General features: G+C 47.5%; 1 protein-coding gene across 50 annotated transcripts in view; it reads left to right on the forward strand.

Moving 5' to 3' along the window:
• The window catches only part of LOC122257939 (tyrosine-protein kinase Src64B), a 197,955-nt gene that overhangs the window by 104,609 nt on the left and 88,346 nt on the right, over window positions 1-5,000 (forward strand). The gene's annotated exons all lie outside the window — the stretch shown is intronic.

Consider the following 5,000-nt stretch of genomic DNA (forward strand, 5'->3'; position numbering starts at 1 on the left):
TGGCGTAGCCGGTTATTTGTCTAGAACGAGCGGTGCATTCCGAGAGGTAGTCGTGTTTGAGATCCCGATGGATTTTCTGCCTCAGGAAAGAGAGATGAAGGACACGGAGGCAGAGAAGGCGGAAGGAAGATTGGAGGAGGGAGGCAGGGAGGCTAAGAGAAAGATTGGGAGATAGAGAGGGACGTCGAGTCAGTAAATGAAGGGAGAGTGAGAGAGAGAGAAAAAGAAAAGAAAAAGAAAAAGAAAAAGGTAAGAGAGAGGTAATGGGGGATGGAGCTCGGAGAAAGATATCAGAGAGTTTAAAAGACAACGAAAGAAAAGAATAGAAAAAAAAGAAAGAAAGGTAGCGAGGGAAGATTCACAAAGGAGAACAGCATCTCACCGGCGAAATGCTTTGGCGTAATTTCGGTCCATTAGTCTTTCGCCGAGCGCATTTAGGGAAAGATAAAATGGCCGATAAAGGCTCGCTCGAATAAGTGGCTTTCGGGTAAGAAGATGGGGGGTCGGGGGGAGGGGGTGGAGGGTGGGTTGAGGTGGTGGTGGTGGGGGGGGGGGGGATCCAGGCTAGAAGCACAGAGAAAACATATTGGGAAACACACACTTCGAGGAGTCGCTGTGGGTCTTGAGATGGGCGCGATATTCACCGTCGCGTTGGGGAGCGTGTGGGCGGCGGCGTGGCGTGGCGGGGCGGTCGACTGCTGGGCATTGTTGTCTGGCGGTGGTTGTTACGGCGCGGGGTTGGTAGTGGTGGTTTAAGGCGTGGTCGTGGTTGGCAAATGGGGGACCTTAACGGTCGAGATCTTGGGGTATTCTGTGTGTGTGTATATATATATATATATATATATATATATATATATTATATATATATATATATATATAATATATATATATATATATTATATATATATATATATATATATATATATATATATTCATACATACATGCATACATACAGACATACATACATACATACTTACATACATACATATATATATATATATATATATATATATATATATATATATATATATATATATATATATAGTATATAATATATGATATATAATATATGATATATGATATATGATATACAGTATATGATATACAATATATGATATATGATATATAATATATAATATAATATATATGTATTCATGATTGTATGTATCTTTGTATACCTAAGCACATATGCTTGCACACACAACATATATATATATTTTTTTCTTGGGGAATGGGATGAAGTTAAGGACTGAAGTTTGAAAGCCTTGCCATGTGGCCATTTTTAAGGACATTTTAGTTATTTGGCCCAACGTTGTGTTTGATAGTGAACACTGTAATGGTGAACTTCGAATATTGAACATGATGTTAAACATTGAACATGGAGCGTTTTGATGGCGAACACTGAACATTGAGCGTTGTGATGGCGAACATTGAACTTTGAACGTTTAGATGGTGAACATTAAACATTGAGCGTTTTGATGGTGAACATTATGATATTGAACACCGGGAGGGAAATGGTCCGTGTACGAGCGAGCGTGTGCCGCGGATCACAACACTTGACAGCCTTTCGCATCCCACTGTCAAAGAATAAAAAAATGGAAGAGAACGAGAGAGAGAGAGAGAGAGAGATACGAATGAATCCATGTTTTTTTTAACGATTTTTTTTCTTTTTTTACGATTTTTTTTCTTTTTTTTCTACGTTTTTTTTTTCTCTCGGCGGATTTAAATGACACGTGTATTTGTGTAGTGAAATACGGTGATTCGGAGGATAAAACGTTGCCGAGAGAAATTGCTTTGCGCTGTCCGTTGCAAAGTGTATGCTCTCGTACCCCGAAAAAAAAAAGGTTGCACTTACTTGCGCGTCCCCATTAGCCGCGCTTGCAGTATGCAACAGTGGCAACGGCAGACACTTTATTTTTCTGTCTCTCTTCTCTTCTTGTGGCGCTGTTTATGCAGGATGAAGCAAGGGGGGAGGGGGGGAAGGGGACCTGAGGTGCCCTTGCGCGCTGCTCCGATGTTTTGCGATAAGGCCAGCAGGTGAAAGTCGACCCGGAGATGTGCACGCCTGTCTGTGTGTCTGTTTGTGTGTCTGCGTGTTTGTCTGATTGTCTTCTTTATGTCTCTAGGTATATTTGTCTGTCTGTCCGTATGTCTGTCTATGTCTGTATGTATGTCTGTATTTTTATATGTATGTACGTATGTCTGCCTGTCTGTGTGTCTGGCTGTATGTCTGTCTGTCGGTCGGACTTTCTGCCTATGAGTGTGTGTGTGTCTGTCTGTCTGTTCTGTCTTGTGTGACGTGCTCGATCGGCGGCTGTTTGACAGGCTTGTCTTTGTCTGGCTGTCTGGCTGTCTAGTTGGCGTCGCGGGGAGCTCGATTGTTTATCTGTTTATTCTTCTTCGCTCGTTTTTGATGTTTGTTTGTTGGTTTAGTCGGTCGCTCAACAGTTATTTGATTTGTTCTTTTATATGTGCGTCTTTTAGTCTTTCGGTCCATCTTTTTATCTTTTCCTCTATCTATTTCTATCTATCTGTCTATCTCTCTATCTATCTATCTATCTATCTATCTATCTGTCTATCTATCTCTGATCGACCATCCATCCATTTATCTATCGACCGAAACTCAATAACCGACCCACTCATCCACTCACTCAACTTCCCTCGCCATCTCATCCACCCACCCTACGCACCCCACCCCACCCCACCCATCCGCCTCATCTACCCACCCACCCACCCCATTTGCTTACCTCATCCACCTCCCCATCCATCCACCCACCTTATTCACTCACCTCATCCACCCACTTCATCCACCTCCCCATTCATCCACCCACCTTATTCACTCACCTCATCCACCCACTTCATCCAACCTCTTCGAAAGTTTCTCACGGTCGCGTCGCGTTGTCTCTGCCACCGGTGTCTTGAATTACAGGTGTCGGCGTTACAGGTGTCCCTCTCGCGCCCACGACACAGACACGCAGATGCGGGAGGCTGCGAGGTCGAGTTACGGGGGAAGGAGGAGGAGGGGGAGGAGGGGTGAAGGAGGAGGAGGAGGAGGAGGAGGAGGAGGAGGAGGAGGAGGAGGAGGAGGAGGAGGAGGAGGAGGAGGAGGAGGAGGAGGAGGAGGAGGAGGAGGAGGATTGTGTTGATAGTGTTTTATGGTGAAGCATTAGGGAGTGTAGGGATGAGGACTATGAGGTTGATGGTGATAGTGGTGATGATGGTGTGAATCAGTAATAATGGTGACCGCAGCGATTTTCAGTCAGTCAGTCAGTCAGTCAGTCAGTCAGTTTGTATGTCTGTCTGTTTGTCTGGTTGGCTTGGGTCGAACGAGATGAAAAGGCCAAAACAAAAAGAGATAAAGAAGGGAACAATAAAGGGGGATGGGGCGAGAAACAAGAATAAGAAAGAGAAAGGACAGAACGAAAAGGAATGTGGAACTAAGATCTTAATGAAGTCGATCAGCGCACAGGACTCGAGGGCGAAAGAAGGGTTGCGGGCAGGCGGGCAGGCGAGGGCGGGAGGGCGGATGTCACGCAGGCGCGCGCGCGTTGAGGGTGACATCACGCCGAACTTGATGTAGGAGTGACATCAGTAAGCTGCTGGTAATCCTCTTTGGCAAAGTGCGAATCATGCCGGATTCCACCACACACCTTCATGCTCGCCGGGGAAACTGAGGCACGGCGGTTGGGATAGGAGAGGGAGAGGGGGAGGGAGACGGAGAGGGAGAAGTGAAGAGGGAGAGTGAAGAGGGAGAGTGAAGAGGGAGACGGAGAGGGGGGAGAGGAGAGTGGAAAGTAGAGTGTAGAAAGTAGAGAGTAGAGAGTATAGAGGGGAGAGGAGAGTGAAAAGAGGAAAGAGGAAAGAAGAAAGAAAGAGAAGGAGAGAGAGAGAGAGAGTGAGAGTGAGAGTGAGAAGTAGAGAGAGAGAGAGAGAGAGAAAGAGAGAGAGAAAGAGAAATAGAAAGAGATAAATGCAGCCGTGAGCAACAAGTGGCTCCAGAGCCCTCTCTCCCTTCGGCAGCTTCTCGGCCAAATTGCGTGCCCCGTCAGAAGGAGGACGAGGGTCAGTAGACTCAGCAGTCCCGGAGATTGTTTACACGGAGGACCCTCTCTGGACCCTCTCTGGCCGACGACGTATCCCGCTATGTCAGGAGGCCTTGTTTGTCTTCCTGTTGGGGGTGTCAGCTCGTGTGTCAGCGAGACGGACGGCTGGGCGTGTTCTCTCCGACAAAGGACTGAGATTAAGGAGGTCGCTGACGGCGCTGGAAACAATCCTGTCATGCCTCTTTTTTTCTTTTTTTTTATTGTGCTGTAGGAAGTGAGACGCCGGCGCCCCTCCCGTCGTTAGTATCGACAAAATGTTGACAAGTGGAGACTGATTTCATGACCTGCACGTGTAGGGGGGTCTGTGGAAGTGGAGGGCGGAGGGCGGTGGCAGGTGGCACAGGAATTGATGGCAGATGGCACAGGGGCTGCGGTGGCAGGTGGTACAGGAGGAGTTGATGGCGGCGACGGCAGGTGCTATACATCAGCTGGTGATTGCGGTAGCGGCAGATGGCACAAGGGATTGAGGGTTGCGGTTGCAGGTGGCACAGGAGTTGATGGCAACGATGGCAGGCAGGTGGCTCAGGAGTTAATGTTGGCGGCGACGGCAGGTGTTTACAGAGTGACGGGACGTTTTTCCAGGTGGGTTCATCGTGCGGGTCACGGGGTTGGCATGCGGCGTGACCCCTTGTATAAATCTCTTATTGAAGGGCAGTGTCATGTAGCTGACACGGTGGCTTTTGTTTTGCTGAACCAGGTATTATCAGCTGTGTTGGCAGTAGAGCGTGGGGCGCAGTGGATATATAACGAAATATCATAACGTAAGCGGGTCTGGTGTGCAACTCATAGCCACGAGAGGAATTAAGAGCGGCAGGATAGCAAAGCGAATAGGCAGCAGCTGATGTGACGCCGTCAGAGTAGGTGGGTGACACGTCTAGTTTTTGCTGCAGGTTAAT

Source organism: Penaeus japonicus, unplaced genomic scaffold (assembly GCF_977035675.1).
Source record: "Penaeus japonicus unplaced genomic scaffold, GWHDUDI00000001_assembly GWHDUDI00000022, whole genome shotgun sequence".
NCBI lineage: Eukaryota > Metazoa > Arthropoda > Malacostraca > Decapoda > Penaeidae > Penaeus > Penaeus japonicus.